Source organism: Heptranchias perlo, chromosome 11 (assembly GCF_035084215.1).
Source record: "Heptranchias perlo isolate sHepPer1 chromosome 11, sHepPer1.hap1, whole genome shotgun sequence".
NCBI lineage: Eukaryota > Metazoa > Chordata > Chondrichthyes > Hexanchiformes > Hexanchidae > Heptranchias > Heptranchias perlo.
The window spans coordinates 82,093,410-82,105,592 of record NC_090335.1 but is presented as its reverse complement, the minus strand read 5'-3'; positions in this window follow the sequence as shown (position 1 = coordinate 82,105,592).

The following is a 12,183-nucleotide window of genomic DNA, read 5'->3' as shown; positions in this document are numbered from 1 at the left end:
TTAGTAGTGCGCAACCTTTATTCAATGTTTTAACATAACTCATCAGTGTGTAAACATAGGGATGGGATCTGCATCTGTGTTTTACGTGTGCGATGTCTGATCTCTGTTCAGACTCCATACAGACAGTAGAATGTTATTTTCAGCAAATAACTGGTACCGGCTACCTTTAAGAGATTTCTAAGAAACATCCTCCCTTTAAGAGATTGGGCTCCCCTGGTGGTGGAATGTGTGAATTGCACTGATGTGCAAGGTCCTGACTGGAACGCTGATTGTTGGTGAGTCCTCGGGCCGGCCGAAACTCTCATCCTGCCTGCGCAGGGGGTCATCGGGCGGGGGGTAATAGCACATTACGCTACCCGCGCCCACAAACGGCCCTGATCCAATTCTTCCTCCTCTGTGTTGACTGTAGTGTCCCTGTGTTGACTGTAGTGTCCCCGTGTTGACTGTAGTGTCTCTGTGTTGACTGTAGTGTCCCTCTGTTGACTGTAGTGTCCCCGTGTTGACTGTCGTGTCTCTGTGTTGACTGTAGTGTCCCTCTGTTGACTGTAGTGTCCCCGTGTTGACTGTAGTGTCTCTGTGTTGACTGTAGTGTCCCTGTGTTAACTGTCGTGTCCCTGTGTTGACTGTAGTGTCTCTGTGTTGACTGTAGTGTCCCTGTGTTGACTGTAGTGTCTCTGTGTTAACTGTCGTGTCCCTGTGTTGACTGTAGTGTCTCTGTGTTGACTGTAGTGTCCCTGTGTTGACTGTAGTGTCTCTGTGTTAACTGTCGTGTCTCTGTGTTGACTGTAGTGTCCCTGTGTTAACTGTAGTGTCTCTGTGTTGACTGTAGTGTCCCTGTGTTGACTGTAGTGTCCCTGTGTTAACTGTCGTGTCCCTGTGTTGACTGTAGTGTCCCTGTGTTGACTGTAGTGTCCCTGTGTTGACTGTAGTGTCTCTGTGTTGACAGCAGTGTCCCTGTGTTGACTGTAGTGTCTCTGTGTTGACTGTCGTGTCTCTGTGTTGACTGTAGTGTCTCTGTGTTGACTGTAGTGTCTCTGTGTTGACTGTCGTGTCCCTGTGTTGACTGTAGTGTCTCTGTGTTGACTGTAGTGTCCCTGTGTTGACTGTAGTGTCCCTGTGTTGACTGTAGTGTCTCTGTGTTGACTGTCGTGTCCCTGTGTTGACTGTAGTGTCTCTGTGTTGACTGTAGTGTCCCTGTGTTGACTGTCGTGTCCCTGTGTTGACTGTAGTGTCCCTGTGTTGACTGTCGTGTCCCTGTGTTGACTGTAGTGTCTCTGTGTTGACTGTAGTGTCTCTGTGTTGACTGTAGTGTCTCTGTGTTGACTGTAGTGTCTCTGTGTTGACTGTAGTGTCCCTGTGTTGACTGTAGTGTCTCTGTGTTGACTGTAGTGTCCCTGTGTTGACTGTAGTGTCCCTGTGTTGACTGTAGTGTCCCTGTGTTGACTGTAGTGTCTCTGTGTTGACTGTAGTGTCCCTGTGTTGACTGTAGTGTCTCTGTGTTGACTGTAGTGTCCCTGTGTTGACTGTAGTGTCCCTGTGTTGACTGTAGTGTCCCTGTGTTGACTGTAGTGCGTGTGGATCCACCACGACTGATTTCTAAGTGAAAATCAATAGATCCTTTGATTACTTGATTAGCGAAGCTGGGATTGTTCTCCTGAGAGCAGGTAAGGTGTTCAAAATTATAAAGGGTTTTGATAAGAGTAAACAGAGAGAAACTGTTTCCAGTGGCAGGAGGGTCGGTAACCAGAGGACACAGATTTAAGGTGATTGGTAAAAGAACCAGAAGGGAGATGAGGAGAATCTTTTTGCACAGTGAGTTGTTCTGATCTGGAATGCGCTGCCTGAAAGGGCGGTGGAAGCAGATTCAATAATAACTTTCAAAAGGGAGTTGGATAAATACTTGAAGGGGAAAAATTTGCAGGGCTCTGGGGAAAGAGCAGGTGAGTGGGACTAATTGGATAGATCTTTCAAAGGGCCAGCACAGGCACGATGGGCCGAATGGCCTCCTGTACTGTATATTCTATGTTTCTATGATTCTACTTCATCCTTTGTTTCCCTTGGTTACAAAAGGTGAGAGAGTTTCAATACTTTTTAAAGAAATCTTTGGTTATTATGTTGGTGCCAATTGGTGATATTCTGAGGCATTTTGCAAAAGATTGGTCAGGTCCTGAGTTTGATGCAGGACTGATACCCTCCGTTCCTCCGTCTGTCACTACCCCTCCGTTTGCAGCTTGAGACGGGACTTACACTGATAGCTCAGTAGGTGCACACAGTGGGGGGAGTCTGAACTTTAAAAACAAGCCCAGTGACAGTGAATCAGCAGCCCGGTCGACTCCACGCCCAATTTCTTTCCGATTTAATTCCCCCCCAGACACGCAGACAAGGAGAGCTTCAGGCTAAATCCCCGGGCAGGGCCGAGCTGGGCGATCTCTGGCGGAGGGAGCGTCAGGGGTCTCAGGGCCCCGAGGTTAGGGAGGGGCATTCGTTGTCTTTGGGGGGTCAGCTGTGGCTCAGTGGGTCGCACTCTCACTCTGAGTTCAAAGATCGTGGGGTCAAGTCCCACTCCAGAGACTTGCCCTTCAGTGCGGTGCTGAGGGAGTGAGCTTGGTGTTGGTTTATTCCTTACAGCTCTGTGAAATGCCTTGGGGCATTTTTTCAATGTTAAAGGTGCCATCTAACTGCAAATTGTTAAAGTTGTTAACGACTGGATATTGAGTTACATCAAGTCCATAGCACAGAAACAGGCCATTCGGCCCAACTGGTCTATGCTGGTGTTTATGTTCCACACGAGCCTCCTCTCTCCCTACTTCATCTCACCCTATTAGCATATCCTTCGATTCCTTTCTCCCTCATGTGTTTATCTCGTTTCCCCTTAAATGTATCGACACTATTCACCACAACTACTCCTTGTGGGAGCGAGTTCCACATTCTCACCACTCTCTGGGTAAAGAAGTTTCTCCTGAATTCCCTATTGGATTTATTAGTGACTATCTTATATTTATGGCCCCTAGTTTTGGACTCTCCCACAAGTGGAAACATTTGGGGGGAAAAAAAAATTGTGTTGTGCCTATTATTGGGCGGGGGTAGTGCGATCGCTATTACCCCCCTGCCCAATGGCCCCTGCGCAGGCAGGATGAGACTTTCGTCAGGCCTGAGGACTTTCCTTCAAGCAATGTTACGAATCAGCGTTCATAGAATCATAGAAGTTACAACATGGAAACAGGCCCTTCGGCCCAACATGTCCATGTCGCCCAGTTTATACCACTAAGCTAGTCCCAATTGCCTGCACTTGGCCCATATCCCTCTATACCCATCTTACCCGTGTAACTGTCCAAATGCTTTTTAAAAGACAAAATTGTACCCGCCTCTACTACTGCCTCTGGCAGCTCATTCCAGACACTCATCACCCTTTGAGTGAAAAAATTGCCCCTCTGGACCCTTTTGTATCTCTCCCCTCTCACCTTAAATCTATGCCCCCACATTATAGACTCCCCTACCTTTGGGAAAAGATTTTGACTATCTACCTTATCTATGCCCCTCATTATTTTATAGACTTCTATAAGATCACCCCTTAACCTTCTACTCTCCAGGGAAAAATGTCCCAGTCTGTCTAAGCTCTCCCTATAAGTCAAACCATCAAGTCCCGGTAGCATCCTAGTAAATCTTTTCTGCACTCTTTCTAGTTTAATAATATCCTTTCTATAATAGGGTGACCAGAACTGTACACAGTACTCCAAGTGTGGCCTCACCAATGCCCTGTACAACTTCAACAAGACATCCCAACTCCTGCATTCAATGTTCTGACCAATGAAACCAAGCATGCCGAATGCCTTCTTCACCACCCTATCCACCTGTGACTCCACTTTCAAGGAGCTATGAACCTGTACTCCTAGATCTCTTTGTTCTATAACTCTCCCCAACGCCCTACCATTAACGGAGTAGGTCCTGGCCCGATTCGATCTACCAAAATGCATCACCTCACATTTATCTAAATTAAACTCCATCTGCCATTCATCGGCCCACTGGCCCAATTTATCAAGATCCCGTTGCAATCCTAGATAACCTTCTTCACTGTCCACAATGCCACCAATCTTGGTGTCATCTGCAAACTTACTAACCATGCCTCCTAAATTCTCATCCAAATCATTAATATAAATAACAAATAACAGCGGACCCAGCACCGATCCCTGAGGCACACCGCTGGTCACTGGCCTCCAGTTTGAAAAACAACCCTCTACAACCACCCTCTGTCTTCTGTCATCAAGCCAATTTTGTATCCAATTGGCTACCTCACCTTGGATCCCGTGAGATTTAACCTTATGTAACAACCTACCATGCGGTACCTTGTCAAAGGCTTTGCTAAAGTCCATGTAGACCACGTCTACTGCACAGCCCTCATCTATCTTCTTCGTTACCCCTTCAAAAAACTCAATCAAATTCGTGAGACATGATTTTCCTCTCACAAAACCATGCTGACTGTTCCTAATCAGTCCCTGCCTCTCCAAATGCCTGTAGATCCTGTCTCTCAGAATACCCTCTAACAACTTACCCACTACAGATGTCAGGCTCACCGGTCAGTAGTTCCTAGGCTTTTCCCTGCCACCCTTCTTAAACAAAGGCACAACATTTGCTACCCTCCAATCTTCAGGCACCTCACCTGTAGCGGTGGATGATTCAAATATCTCTGCTAGGGGACCCGCAATTTCCTCCCTAACCTCCCATAACGTCCTGGGATACATTTCATCAGGTCCCGGAGATCAGCACCTCCCTCTCTGTAATATGTACACTCCTCAAGACATCACTATTTATTTCCCCAAGTTCCCTAACATCCATGCCTTTCTCAACCGTAAATACCGATGTGAAATATTCATTCAGGATCTCACCCATCTCTTGTGGTTCCGCACATAGATGACCTTGTTGATCCTTAAGAGGCCCTGCTCTCTCCCTAGTTACTCTTTTGCCCTTTATGTATTTGTAGAAGCTCTTTGGATTCTCCTTTGCCTTATCTGCCAAAGCAATCTCATGTCCCCTTTTTGCCCTCCTGATTTCTCTCTTAACTCTACTCCGGCAATCTCTATACTCTTCAAGGGATCCACTTGATCCCAGCTGCCTATGCATGTCATATGCCTCCTTCTTCTTTTTGACTAGTGCCTCAATCTCCTGAGTCATCCAAGGTTCCCTACTTCTACCATCCTTGCCCTTCACTTTATAAGGAATGTGCTTACCCTGAACCCTGGTTAACACACTTTTGAAAGCCTCCCACTTACCAGACGTCCCTTTGCCTGCCAACAGACTCTCCCAATCAACTTCTGAAAGTTCCTGTCTAATACCATCAAAATTGGCCTTTCCCCAATTTAGAATTTTAACTTTTGGGCCAGACCTATCCTTCTCCATAGCTATCCTAAAACTAATGGAATTATGATCACTGGTCCCAAAGTGATCCCTCACTAACACTTCTGTCACCTGCCCTTCCTTATTTCCCAAGAGGAGGTCAAGTTTTGCCCCCTCTCTAGTCGGGCCATCCACATACTGAATGAGAAATTCCTCCTGAATACACTCAAAAATTTCTCTCCATCCAAGCCCCTAATGCTCTGGCTGTCCCAGTCAATGTTGGGAAAGTTAAAGTCCCCTACTATTACCACCCTATTTTTCTTGCAGCTGTCTGTAATCTCCTTACATATTTGCTCCTCAATTTCCCGTTGACTATTTGGGGGTCTGTAGTACAATCCTATCAAAGTGATCTCTCCCTTCTTATTTTTCAGTTCTACCCATATAGACTCAGTGGGCGAACCCTCGGATATATCCCCTCTCACTACTGCCGTGATGTTCTCCCTAATCAAGAAGGCAACTCCCCCTCCTCTCTTACCTCCTGCTCTATCTTTCCTATAGCATCTGTACCCTGGAACATTGAGCTACCAGTCCTGCCCCTCCCTTAGCCATGTTTCAGTAATAGCTATAACATCCCAGTCCCATGTACCCATCCATGCCCTGAGTTCATCTGCCTTGCCCATCAGACTTCTTGCATTGAAATAAATGCAGTTTAATCTAGACTTCCCTTGGTCTTTGCCCTGCTTTCTCAGACCATCTGTCCGGTCATGTTTTGTACACTCTCCCTTACTGCCTTTTGTTTCTGTCACCACTTTACTTCCCACTGACTTCCTGCATCGGTTCCCATCCCCCTGCCACATTAGTTTAAACCCTCCCCAACAGCACTAGCAAACACTCCCCCGAGGACATTGGTTCCAGTCCTGCCCAGATGCAGGCTGTCCAATTTGTACTGGTCCCACCTCCCCCAGAACCGGTTCCAATGGCCCAGGAATTTGAATCCCTCCCTCTTGCACCATCTCTCAAGCCACGTATTCATCCTAGCTATCCTGTCATTCCTACTCTGACTAGCCCGTGGCACTGGTAGCAATCCTGAGATTACTACCTTTGAGGTCCTACTTTTTAGTTTAACTCCTAACTCCCTAAATTCAGCTTGTAGGACCTCATCCTGTTTTTTACCTATATCGTTGGTGCCTATATGCACCACGACAACTGGCTGTTCACCCTCCCCCTCCAGAATGTCCTGCAGCCGCTCCGAGACATCCCTGACCCTTGCACCAGGGAGGCAACATACCATCCTGGAGTCTCGGTTGCGTCCGCAGAAACGCCTGTCTATTCCCCTTACAATCGAGTCCCCTATCACTATAGCTCTGCCACTCTTTTTCCTGCCCTCCTGTGCAGCAGAGCCAGCCACGGTGCCATGAACCTGGCCACTGCCACCTTCCCCTGGTGAGCCATCTCCGCCAACAGTATCCAAAACGGTATACCTGTTTGAGAGGGGGATGGCCACAGGGGACCCCTGCACTGCCTTCCTACTCTTTCCACCCACAGGGGGAGTCCCAATCTCTTAAAGGCAGGCTGTCGCTTAAAATCTCTTAAAGGTAGCTGGTACCTGTTATTTGCAGAAAATAACAGTCTGCTGTCCGCACGGAACCTGAACAGAGATCCGACATCGCACACGTAAAACACAGATGCAGGTCCTGTCCCTATGTTTACACACAGTTGAGTTATGTTAAAACATTGAATAAAGGTTGCGCACTACTAAATCCCACATCCTCCAATCTGTGCACCAGACCTCACCAATCTGTCGATCTGAGTTTGTACCAGGCCTGTGAGAGAGTGTGCACCAAGGTTCTCTACTGATGCACTACAGACCTTGGGTGCAAGAGGTGGACAGAAGGAGGGACATCCTATCCGCGGGGAGGGGGAGGGCACAAGATTCCCTCCAGACATATATCCAAAAGGCAGTGGGAGGCAGCGGGGGACGAAGTCAATGCCGGCGCACAGCATTCTGAAAATGGAGACAGTGCAGGAAGAAGCTCAATGCTTTAACATGAGTGGTCAAGGTGAGTGAGGTCAACTGTCAAGTGGCGTCTCCTACCAACTGCACCACACACTACACCCCCATCACCCACACACCAATAAACTCTTCCCATCAGTACTCTACTCTTCCAATCAGATGCTTCCTCTCACCCTCACACATTACCACTGTTTCAAGCCGCCCACCCACAACTCACAGGCCACACACACTGGCAGCTATTCAACCATGTTAGGCACATCACCCAGACACACGTCCCGCTTTCTTGCAGGAGAAGGTGGCGCATATCAAGAGGCAGCAAGTGGCCGTGGCATTTAGCCCCTCGAGCCTGTTCCACCATTCAATGAGATCAGGGTGGACCTGTGACCTAACTCCATGTACCCGTCTTAGCCCCGTATCCCTTAATACTCTTGGTTCACAGAAATCTATCAATCTCAGATTTAGAATTCACAAGTGAGCTAGCATCAACTGCCGTCTGCAGAAGAGTGTTCCAAACGTCTCCCAACCTTTGTGTGTAGAAGCATTTTGTAACTTCACTCCTGCACGTCCTGGCTCTAAATATTAGGCTATGTCCCCGTGTCCTAGTATTCAAGTCTAGGAGACCTCCAAAAACAGTTACAAATGTCTCGGCAGCCAGAAGCAATAATCCAGTCACTAACCTGTAAATCCTGCATGGTCCCTTTAAATAGCGCTGGTGGGGGGTCCTCCAGGCACTCTAAGACACGTTCAGATGGTCGGGGTTAAGACTGTGCGTTGAGTTGAGCGTTAAGTCCCAAAATGGTGTCTATCACTTTAAATCAGGTTTGCACACTGATTTTACCCATTTTCTCCCTACTTTACATGCTTCCGGCGTTCGTTATCTGCGCCTGCGCTAACTCCTATATCAAGATGGCGTCTGGCGCACGTCACGCAGGAAACAACGGGGGCCATAAGGCCCAATTTAGCGCCAATTTTCTCTGCATCGACCCTATCAAACCCTTCCATAATCTTAAAGACCTCTATCAGGTCACCCCTCAGCCTTCTCTTTTCCAGAGAAAAGAGTCCCGGCCTGTTCAGCCTGTCCTGATAACTATATCCTCACAGTTCTGGAATCATCCTTGTGAATCTTTTCTGCACCTTCTCCAGTGCCTCGATATCATTCAGTCAGATTATCAGCAGGAGTAACCATTGCTATAATTAGCATCACGCTGCCTGTTTACTGAAATGAATCATTATCATTATCATTAAAATAATCCAATTACTTTGGTCATCTGTGAAATAATTGACAAGGGGCCAGGTTGACTTGTAGAGGACAATGTTACAGAGTTTATTTAAGGCGATTTGGGACATTTTCCCAGCTCATTCACCTCCAGCTGTTGCCTGACGCAGACATTTACTGATGTGCTCGCACCCGAGCTTCTCTTATGGGGCATTTCTTACTCCAGATCGTGTTTCTCAGGTGAGGAAGGTCCATTCAGCCCATCCAGCCAAAAAATAGCCCCTCCCCCCACAACCCCCCACCAATACAATATCCAGACTGCTCTTCCTGGAGATTTAGCCTCCATGGCCGTATTGCAAAGCCTGTTCCAAGTGTTGAATACTTTGTGCGTGAAAGATCTCTTCCTCATAAATTGAAGCCATTACCTTCTTGTCCTTGCAACCTGAACTGACGGCAGTGCCTCTCTGCTGGTCTGCTGATGACCCATGATGAGGCAACCATTTTGTGTCTCCGCTTCCATTTTAAAATCAAAATATCTGTTCAGGCTGCCTGTACCTCCGTTAGCAAGAAGGCAACAACAACAATGACTTGCATTTATTTCGCGCCTATAATGTAGTAAAACGTCCCAAGATGCTTCACAGGAGCGATTAGCAAACAAAAATTGACACCGAGCCACATAAGGAGATATTAGGACAGGTGACCAAAAGTTTGGTCAAAGAGGTAGGTTTTAAGGAGCGTCTTAAAGGAGGAGAGAGAGGTAGAGAGGGGGAGAGGTTTAGGGAGGGAATTCCAGAGCTTAGGGCCGAGGCAGCTGAAGTCCTGTAATTGCAAGGCTCAGGTCCCAGCACAGACACTCACTTGGCAGCACACTCAATTCACAGCAATCCTGCTTTTATTGGCCATTGATTTAAGTGACTGGAAAATTTGGATCAGTGCAAGTTGGGTGCACTGACATCTGTGCCCAATACACCAATGTGTGCTTTTGTTGAACATCGGAACAGGAGGAGGCCATTCAGCCCCTCGAGCCTGTTCCGCCATTCAATTAGATCATGGTTGATCTGTATCTTAACTCCATTTACCCGCCTTGGTTCCGTAATCCCCTCACCCAACAAAAATCCATCAATCTCAGTTTTGAAAACTCCAATTGACTCCCAGCCTCAACAGCTTTTCGGGGGAGAGAGTTCCAGATTTCCACTCCCCTTTGTGTGAAGAAGTGCTTCCTGACATCACCCCTGAACGGCCTGGCTCTAATTTTAAGGTTCTGCCCCCTTGTTCTGGAGTCCCCCCACCAGAGGAAATAGTTTCTCTCTATCGACCCTATCAAATCCTTTAATCATCTTAAACACCTCAATCAGATCACCCCTTAATCTTTTATACTCGAGGGAATACAAGCCTAGTCTCTGCAACCTGTCCTCGTAATTTAACCCTTTTAGCCCCGGTATCATTCTGGTGAATCTGCGCTGCGCCCCCTCCAAGGCCAATATATCCTTCCTGAGGGGCGGGGCCCAGAACTGAACGCGGTCTCCAGATGGGGTCTAACCAGAGCTCTGTGCAGCAGTAACATAACTTCCACCATTTTGTATTCCAGCCCTTGAGATAAAGGCCAACATTCCATTAGCCTTTTAAATTATTTTTTGTACCTGTCCACGAGCTTTTAGTGATTTCTGTACTTGGACCCCGAAATCTCGAACGGTTGAGGGAAACATCTTACTGTGAACAGTGTCTTACGTGTCGACCGAGCTCAGCGGGCAGCACTCAGAAGGTCGTTGGGTTCAAGCTCCACTCTAGAAACCTGAGCAAATAATCCGGGCTGACACTCCCCGGGCAGCACCGAGCTCATTTGGTGGTGTCATTCTTTGGACGTCCTGTCTGCCTACTCAGGTGGACATTAAAGATCCCATGGCACCATATGAAGAAGAAGGGTCCTGGCTAATGTTCCTTCCTCAACCAACACAACCAAAATAATTATCTGTTCATTCATCTCGTTGGTGTTTGTGAGATCTTACTCTGTAAAATGGCTGCTCCCTTTGTCTGTTTAATTGTCATTGTGTTTGAAAGTAATTTTTTGTTAATGAAGCACAGTGGGACTTTCCGAGAGATGTGATGAGGCTTTGTATAAATGCCAGCCTTTCTTTCACATTAACCCACTGTCACTGCACTGGAATATAACTCGATGAGTGTGAAGTGTCTGAGATATTTGAGAGGCAAGGTGTGGCACGAAATAAAACAAGTCTCTTTTTGCTCTTATTAAAAGCTCCCTTTCTTTTTATTCCAGTGTGTATCACGTGACAGCCTCATTAATTTCATAATTAGGTGTTTGTTGGATGCAGGCACCTGGATCCTAAAGTGAGGTTCCCATGGGGAGCAGATGAGGGATGGTCTTGGAGATGTAGGGGGGATTGTGGGTAAAGATATTCTCCCAGGGAGAGGTGCAGACCTGACTGATTCCAAAAGGTAGCAGAACAAAACAGAGCAGGAGCACAGACTGTAGCAGAAAGGTTTCAGTTCCACACCCGGATCGTACATGAACCAACCAATCTGCCTGGACAGTTTTCAGCGGACATTTTAGAATACGTACATTGTGACATAATCCGGTGAGGAGATATGCATCTCCGCAGGCCTTTGAGGCTTTTCTGGTGGCCTTATCTATTCCATAAATCTATCTCTCCGAGCTTTGACTCTACCAGAGTGGAGGGTGAAACAGGGACAATGTCCAACCTTGAGATCAGAGAAAGGACCACAATTCCTTTCAACATGAAGAAGGAGAAAGGTAATTTCTGTCACTCTGACGGCAGTATGTGTACAGTTGGCAACAGCTGTGTCTGCAATTTAAAGATCGAAGGTTTGGATTGTTTAACTCTGTTTACCTGAGATTGCTAAAGGTGTTAAAGCTCACCCTTTAATTGGACTTTAGATTGAATTAAAGAGTCTCACCATCAGGAACCTCTTTTAAAATTCAGTGGTGATGTATTTGGGAGTTGGATGCTGGTTTGTTTTTTTTGTGTGTTGTTTGGATGAGTGCTGATGATGTCAGTGACGGGGGTGGAGAAACAGTCTTAAAGGAAGGTGCAGATTGTGAGGGGGGGTTAAGAGGGATTCACCCCCATCTGCTTTTGAACTGGGCGGTCCAGTTTTAACCAGAATGTTCAGAAAGTCTTCAATCACGAATTTGATTGAGTTTTTTGAAGGGGTAACCAAGAAGATAGATGAGGGCTGTGCAGTAGACGTGGTCTACATGGACTTCAGCAAAGCATTTGACAAGGTACCGCATGGTAGGTTGTTACATAAGGTTAAATCTCATGGGATCCAAGGTGAGGTAGCCAATTGGATACAAAATTGGATTGACGACAGAAGACAGAGGGTGGTTGTAGAGGGTTGTTTTTCAAACTGGATGCCTGTGTCCAGCGGTGTGCCTCAGGGATCGGTGCTGGGTCCGCTGTTATTTGTTATTTATATTAATGATTTGGATGAGAATTTAGGAGGCATGGTTAGTAAGTTTGCAGATGACACCAAGATTGGTGGCATTGTGGACAGTGAAGAAGGTTATCTGGGATTGCAACGGGATCTTGATAAATTGGGCCAGTGGGCCGATGAATGGCAGATGGAGTTTAATTTAGATAAA